We start from the raw sequence: 8554 nt of genomic DNA on the forward strand, positions 1-8554 counted from the left end.
GAAAGAGTAGGGAGAGGAGGTGTTATAGGAATAATTTTCTCTTAAACCTTTTAACTAAAATTAGCTCTCCATGCAGAGATGTATCATACTTATCCTTTAATTTTTGTGCATTTTCTAGAATACAACCAGTTTCCTGTAATGTGAGTACCCATTTGAAAAGCATAGTCTATAGTTCACTGTCTTCCCTATTAGGATCCATATAAAGGAGACAATAACATTTTAGAACCAGAGAAACTTGAGTCTAGAGACAAAGAATAAATTATTCAGATTCTTAAAGCTCTAAAGTATGCAATTACAGTGAGTATTTAAGACTACTGGTGCTCATGTCTAGAAATAACCCAGTTGTCATTTCATAGACTATAAAATTCACTCTTCCAATTAATGATCACAATAAAAAGACAATTCATATCCTTAAAAAATTTAGCAACTGACATAATTTTTTTTTTTGGAGAGGTTTTTGTTATAGGGCGCATGTGCTCGCCAGACAGACAGAGAGAGACAGAGAGAAAGCAAGCGAGAAATCACCCCCCAGGGGAGATGGCCACGCTGCAATCCCTTCTCCTCCATTCTCCTCTTGGGACCTTGGGCACACATGCACACGCGCCCAGCGAGAGTTTTAAGACACCGGGTCCAGGACGCAAACAGTGGTCGACTACGTGGGACTCCAGTGACATAGTCATTACACTAACTAGCTGGTCCCAGCAACTGACATAATTTGCAAGTCTTAACAAATGTAGTTATATTTAGCATAGCATTCATGTGAGAAAGAAATTCTTCTAAATCCTATAATCACAAGGTTTTATACAATAGTATGATAGGAGTCTTTAAGGAATATCATTGGTAAAGATTTTTTATCACAAAGTAAACTTTGAGTAACTGTAGACAGGTACACAGAAATTAATACTAAAACCCTTATTTCAAAGGTCTAAGGAAGAAAACATGGAAAATTATTAATAAATGGGATAAAGATTGAAGAGAAGCAATGAGGAATCAAGAAAGATTTCCCTTGGACAGCTGGCCCAAGGATTTTTATCATGGTGTTCTTAAGGAAGATTTAGAGTTAATGCTCTAGGGAGAGATGTTCACTGGTTGAAATATTCTCTTTGTAAGCTAAATAATGTGATTGAATGTATAAAAGAAAATGAAAGAAAAAAAGAGTTAATGCTCTGATCAGGTCAGATGTTATCAGTAAGTATTGCTTGGGTTGACTGCTCAGTGAATTATGGGCAGATCCTTCTCCAACATGAGTTTAGTCTTTCAAAACATCCTTTGTCTCATTTGCAAAGTCCCCAGAAATGTGAATGTCAAAATTTCGGTACTTCAGTCAAAATTCTAGTAATTCGAGAAGCCAGCCAGGTTACGCAGCACCTACAGAGCAGTAGTCGAGGTGAGGTTGTTCCTGTTTGTGTCACAACTCATGCATACATGCACCAGTTCACCTTCTTACCAAAGGACCATCATTTCCTGAGATTAACCCCATGAATATAATAACAGGATTGACTCCACAAATCACAGGTTGGAATTGTGTCTCATGATGTCATAATCAGACCATGTACACTAATACGTCTTCACGTATTGCTTGGTAAGGAAATTCTCATTTCCATTTCATCTGTAGTCTTTTTTTAAAGACAGAAAGTGCCTCAGTTATTGCTGCTACATATTTTTTCATGAAAGAAATATGAAAATCATTAAGAAATTCAGTAAGACAAAAGACAGGTGATCTGGCTTTTCATTCGGAGTCCATTTATCCTGATCCTTGCATACTGCGTAACATTTATGTTTTGCCTTCCTCATTTAGAAAATTCAAGAGTTCAATAGATGAGCCAAAGCTCCATTCCAATGGAAAATTATGTCAATTAGATCAAATATTTACAAAAAGCTAACATTTCAATAAAAAATGTGACCAGTTTGTCTGTATTCTCTGTATATCCTGGCATTTAGAATCTGGAATCAGCAGATGGGATAATGTTTATGTCACTGGGCTTTCTTGTAGTAGACTGCAGTTCGAGTCCCAGACCCGGTTACTTAAAACTCACACCAGGCATGTGTGCCAAAAATCCTGAGAGAATAATAGAGGAGAAGAAATTGTGGTGTAGCAATCCCCCTGAGGGATGATTTTTTACTTTCTCTCTCTGTCTCTCTGGCAAGAGCACATGCCCTATAGCAAAAATCTCTCTCTCAAAAAAAAATGTAGAATGATCCAGATGTCTCACTGAAATGTTTACTTATGTCATACTCAGTTTACTCATATCAACTTTCCTAATACTTTAAACACAGCAGTGCAACAAATATCAGGAAGTTCGTACCCGCATTGTAAACCATGGAGATGAAAAGTAGTTGTGAACTTAATCATATTTCACGAACAATAAAATTATTCACAAATGATGTACTTTAGTTTTCTCATGACCATCAATGCTTTAAAGCCATGTTTAAAGTTCTCCAGTCAACCTTTGGGAATGAAGCACTGATATATCTAAATGCCTGTGAGACTACAGGTGACCTGGCTAGCCATCTGAAACAAGGAAAACTCTAAGACTTCAGACGGAGCCAGGTATGCCATGGGGAATGCCTCTCTGGAGGAGGCAGAGCTCCTAGTTACAAACTGAATAATCCTTGTGTGTGACTCCCACACTCTGTACTATAAATGGAAATGGTGAGGGAAGAAAACCCAAGTCAGACAGTCAACTACTAATTTTAAAAGAATGCCTGGTTAAAATAACTTTTTCATTCTTATCAAAAAGCCTCCCAAAACTGGTTTTTCAGGACTAGGATAGGAATAGAAGTTGAAAATCACCCTTATATACATTAATCACTTCTTAGGCACAATGACTATATACGAATCAGAAATTATCACAAAAATCATTTTAACAACTCAGAACATAAAAGAAATTGTCAAATGTGCACAAACCTCCTTCCTCCTTGGGAACCACACCCCCTCCCCTCTAACCTCATCTTCTCTTTACTCCTTAATATAATCATAGAAGAAATAGTAATTTTCTTATTTTGGAAAAATAGGAGATAGGGGTAGAAGGGTGTAGGTTTGGTGTCTCTTTTGCGCAGTTCAGTGACTTACAATGGTTTTAGCAATTAAAGAAAATGTGACTTATTATCTGTAAAAGAGCAAAGCTCACTATTTCATTAAAAGCATCATTTATGAAAACAGGAAGATCCTTTACAAAAAACGTTTTTCCAGTTTGAACACACAGACCAGCAGGTGCAGTTCCCTTGACTGAAGAATTTACTATCCTGTGCGTGAGGAGTCATCAGCTGACAACTCCCACACAGAAACTCAGATAGGTCTCACTTCTATGATGCCTACAACACGTGAAACCACCAAGAAGTTCAAAGCAATGTGATCTAAAGGCTTAACAAGGGAGAGAAGGGCTGCTGAAGCAGAAGAGCCTATTGGACATTATCTAGAAAAACAAAGATAATGTGATAAGTTCTGATTTTAATTATTTGGAAGGAAAACAGAAAAAGTTATACACTTTGTAATGAAGATTTCTTTATGTTTATTAATATAATTCAACTTACCTCTGGGCAGAAGAGCAGCACTTTTTGGCTAATCAGCCTGCAGTGATTTCCCAGGTGGATCAGCTTAAACGAATGGAGACTGGAGTTAATGCAGTGTAGTCTCAACCTCTACCTGCCTGTATTAATGAACAGTTCAGAGGCTTCTCCCTCACCGACTGAGTCACTCGGGGAGGAGGTGGGTGGTATGAAAGAGGGTGTCGCCTTGTACAAATACCAACTCAATTAAAACAGTCTCACTCCCGACCTACTGTCTTTGTTTGGCGAATTCTTCATATAATTTATGACCATGTTATGCCAAAAAAAATGTTTAAAAGCTTCTGTTATCATCCTTTTAACTGATATCAACAATACCCCCCAACTATTTGACAGACAAGCTGACATAGCACTCAACTTATTTTGGATTCTCTTTTTAAAAACAAAACATAAAACTCCAGGTAGAAGGAATCCCCGTTTACCCACAGTACATGGAAAACAGGGGCGTAGACACACGGGAGTACACTACTTAAAGGAGTCAAGTTCCTTTAGGAAAGAAAAGTCCTCAGGAACCGAGGAAACTTGGGTAAGGAAGTAAGAATAGATGGCTCCGTCTAGGTGGCCCAGGGATAGCACACTATCTATGGTGTTAGAAGCCACAGAGCCAACAGCAGGCTCCAGTTCCCAGGTGACCTGCAACATGCTGGATGCTTGCCCAAGATGACTTAATGGAGTGCTGGGGGGAGGTGTGACAAGACCTTATCCAAGAGACCTGTCTCTCTCTTTTTTGTTCTCTCTCATGAAAGAACAAAATAAATAACTTTTAGAGGCCAGCAGTTAGCGTAATGTCTATGTCACTGAACTCCCATGTAACCGACTCAGTTCAAGTCCCGGACCTGGTGGCTTAAACGCACACCAAGCGCGTGTGTGTGCGTGCCCAGGACCCTGAGAGGAGAATGGAGGTGACTTATTATCTGTAAAAGAGCAAAGCTCACTATTTCATTAAAAGCATCATTTATGAAAACAGGAAGATCCTTTACAAAAAACGTTTTTCCAGTTTGAACACACAGACCAGCAGGTGCAGTTCCCTTGACTGAAGAATTTACTATCCTGTGCGTGAGGAGTCATCAGCTGACAACTCCCACACAGAAACTCAGATAGGTCTCACTTCTATGATGCCTACAACACGTGAAACCACCAAGAAGTTCAAAGCAATGTGATCTAAAGGCTTAACAAGGGAGAGAAGGGCTGCTGAAGCAGAAGAGCCTATTGGACATTATCTAGAAAAACAAAGATAATGTGATAAGTTCTGATTTTAATTATTTGGAAGGAAAACAGAAAAAGTTATACACTTTGTAATGAAGATTTCTTTATGTTTATTAATATAATTCAACTTACCTCTGGGCAGAAGAGCAGCACTTTTTGGCTAATCAGCCTGCAGTGATTTCCCAGGTGGATCAGCTTAAACGAATGGAGACTGGAGTTAATGCAGTGTAGTCTCAACCTCTACCTGCCTGTATTAATGAACAGTTCAGAGGCTTCTCCCTCACCGACTGAGTCACTCGGGGAGGAGGTGGGTGGTATGAAAGAGGGTGTCGCCTTGTACAAATACCAACTCAATTAAAACAGTCTCACTCCCGACCTACTGTCTTTGTTTGGCGAATTCTTCATATAATTTATGACCATGTTATGCCAAAAAAAATGTTTAAAAGCTTCTGTTATCATCCTTTTAACTGATATCAACAATACCCCCCAACTATTTGACAGACAAGCTGACATAGCACTCAACTTATTTTGGATTCTCTTTTTAAAAACAAAACATAAAACTCCAGGTAGAAGGAATCCCCGTTTACCCACAGTACATGGAAAACAGGGGCGTAGACACACGGGAGTACACTACTTAAAGGAGTCAAGTTCCTTTAGGAAAGAAAAGTCCTCAGGAACCGAGGAAACTTGGGTAAGGAAGTAAGAATAGATGGCTCCGTCTAGGTGGCCCAGGGATAGCACACTATCTATGGTGTTAGAAGCCACAGAGCCAACAGCAGGCTCCAGTTCCCAGGTGACCTGCAACATGCTGGATGCTTGCCCAAGATGACTTAATGGAGTGCTGGGGGGAGGTGTGACAAGACCTTATCCAAGAGACCTGTCTCTCTCTTTTTTGTTCTCTCTCATGAAAGAACAAAATAAATAACTTTTAGAGGCCAGCAGTTAGCGTAATGTCTATGTCACTGAACTCCCATGTAACCGACTCAGTTCAAGTCCCGGACCTGGTGGCTTAAACTCACACCAAGCGCGTGTGTGTGCGTGCCCAGGACCCTGAGAGGAGAATGGAGGAGAAAGGATTGTGGCATGGCCATGCCCCCTGGGGGATGATTTCTCACTTTCTGTCTCTCTGTCTCCCTGTCTCTCTCTGTTTTTCTGGCAAATGCACGCGCCCTATAGCAAAAAACTCTCCAAAAAAAAGTTTTAAAAATGAAAAAAAAAAAGAAAGGAATTTGTTACACAAATTCTACACATGGAATATTTTGTAGTATATCAAAGAAAATACATATCTTGGAATGTAAGAATTTTACTCTTTATATTATTTTATCATATATAAAATTGTGAAAAAGACAGTTGAAACTTCTTCCATAGTTCATAATCTCATTTTTTGGAGACGTTTTTGCTATAGGGCACATGTGCTCATCAGAAAGACAGAGAGAGACAGGGAGACAGAAAGCGAGAAATCACCTCCCAGGGGGATGGCCATGCCACAATCCCTTCTTCTCCATTCTCCTCTCAGGGTCTTGGGCACACATGCACATGTGCCCGGCATGAGTTTAAGCAACCAGTCTAGGACTCAAACCATGGTCGACTACATGGGAGTCCAGTGACATAGCCATTACTTCAACTGCTGGGCCCGCTCATAAGCATTTCTTTTAGTCAGAAGACCAGTGTCAAAGACTGCTTCAACTGAGATGAAGGAATAATCCAGAAGAGCCATCCTAGGTGGAGGCTCTTATTATACCTTCTAAAACGCACCTTCCATAATAGCCACAGAAGCTTTAAAGAAGCTTAGCAAATCTGGAACATTACTGAGAGAAGCCGGGTCATTAGAATTTCCTGGGTCATCTTTATGCATCAGTCACACCAACAATTACCAAATCTTCTCTGTAAGACTCCTCCTGAACTAATGCCCACAGGAATGACTGTGGTAGAAATATCTCTGTCGAGGGACAAGACATGGCCACTATAAACTGGGATATCACTTCCTCAATGTTCATTATTCTGGGCTGAGGAATTAAGAAATCGAAAATGGAAAGTGTCCTTTCAACGCAAACCATATATTCACATCTATTCGGCCCTTTTATGAAATCTTATGAATGCAAAGTATTTTTTAAATGTTTCAAATTTCTGTGATGCCCATAAATGCTGGTTGTATTGAAATTGGATATCAATACTACTAATGAGGGCACAAGCATATAGCATAATGGTTATGGTGCCGGACTCCCACACAGTCGACTGCAGTTTGAGTCCTAGACCCAGCAGTTTAAACGGTGTGTCAGGCACATGTGCATATGTGCCCAAAATCCCAAGAGGAAACTGGAAAAGGAATTGTGGCATGGCCAAACTTCCTGGGGAGGATTTCTTGCTTTCTGTTTCTTTGTCTCTCTCCATTTCTCCAGCAAGTGCATGCACACACCCTATAGGAAAAATCTCTCCCGTGTGTGTGTGTGAAAAAGTTGAAAAACAGACATGTGACTTGGCTCTACTGAAAAAATAAATTAGAAGCTATATTCAGCATTACAACTCAGTAAAAATGAAGGGCTAAAACAGTTTAAGAGCTACCTTGAAGGGGCAAGTAATAACTTACATTACTGAATACTTAAATGTATGTTTTTGTTCTTCATAAAATATAGAACCAGAAAAATAAGTTTTTACTTTTTAATAAAGTTAAGTATAGCTGCCCAAGGAATGCTTAGGGCCTCTGAGCTTATAACCAATAATTTCTATGCATAATTTAGGGCTTCTCTTACTTTATATACCAAGACACCCATACCAAAAAGTTAAATCAGTGTCTTTTCATTTAGAACCAACACTCTGATGTAAAAAAGGAGTTAATTCTAAACACTTGAGCAAAATTCCTCATGTTAAACACATTGATCAAAAGGACTGCCTAAAATTAAGACTCTCAAAATGTGAAGAAGTCATATCAAGAATGTGTTTGGGTGTGGAGGTGGCCTAACAGGCTTGACCTTGGTTTCACTCAGGCCTTGAACTAGAAAGGCTTGAGCATGCTTAGAATAACTTGGCTTTAACACTCCTATTCCACTCTGAGTATGGGCATTCTTGAGGTCTCTCTAGAACATAAACTCAGAAGCTGGGAGGGCAAGTGGTCTTCTCAGGTGACAATGCCTGTTGACCGGTGTCAATTGCTTAGAAGGATTTGATAGTCTGTGAGGCAAGTTGGAATCAACAGGAGAATGCCATGGTTAATTAGCAATGTCCTCCACAGGTCTTGGATTGGAGAGTGTTTGCTGACCCTGCCTCATAAAATTAAACATCACAATGTCACATTGGTTGTGTGTCTGTGTAAGAAGTGTTCAAACAGCCAAAATGAGCACTTCTCTTTTTTTTGGAGAGGTTTTAGCTATAGGGCACGTGTGCTCGCCAGACAGACAGAGAGAGACAGAGAGACAGAAAGCGAGAAATCACCCCCCCCAGGGGGGATGGTCACGCCGCAATCCCTTCTCCTCCATTCTCCTCTTGGGATCTTGGGCACGCACACACACGAGCCCGGCGTGAGTTTCAAGCCACCAGGTCCAGGATGCGAACCGCGGTCGACTACGTGGGAGTCCAGCGACATAGCCATTATGCTAACTGCTGGTTCCCATAATGAGCACTTCTTACTATGTAATAATAAAAATAGCAAACACATAGCACTTTCAGTATGTGCATTGTTCTAGGACGTTTTGACAAATGTAATAATTGTTATTAAATTATTGTCACTTCTTTCACCCTAGAGAGATTCCAAAACTGATACTGGAAATGCAAATAACACGAAGAG

At 39.9% G+C, this 8554-nt stretch overlaps 1 protein-coding gene across 4 annotated transcripts in view; it reads right to left on the reverse strand.

Annotated features, from left to right (window-relative positions):
* SCEL (sciellin) overlaps positions 1-3675 on the reverse strand; it is a 130726-nt gene extending 127051 nt beyond the window's left edge. For all 4 annotated transcript variants that reach the window (XM_027769758.1, XM_027769757.1, XM_027769756.1 and 1 more), the window contains exon 1: positions 3535-3675. The gene's annotated coding sequence lies outside the window, so the exon portion shown is untranslated. The remainder of the gene's footprint in view (positions 1-3534) is intronic.
* Between the last annotated feature and the right edge of the window lie 4879 nt (positions 3676-8554).

The sequence above is a fragment of the Tupaia chinensis genome, unplaced genomic scaffold (genome assembly GCF_000334495.1).
Source record: "Tupaia chinensis unplaced genomic scaffold, TupChi_1.0 Scaffold000013_1, whole genome shotgun sequence".
NCBI lineage: Eukaryota > Metazoa > Chordata > Mammalia > Scandentia > Tupaiidae > Tupaia > Tupaia belangeri.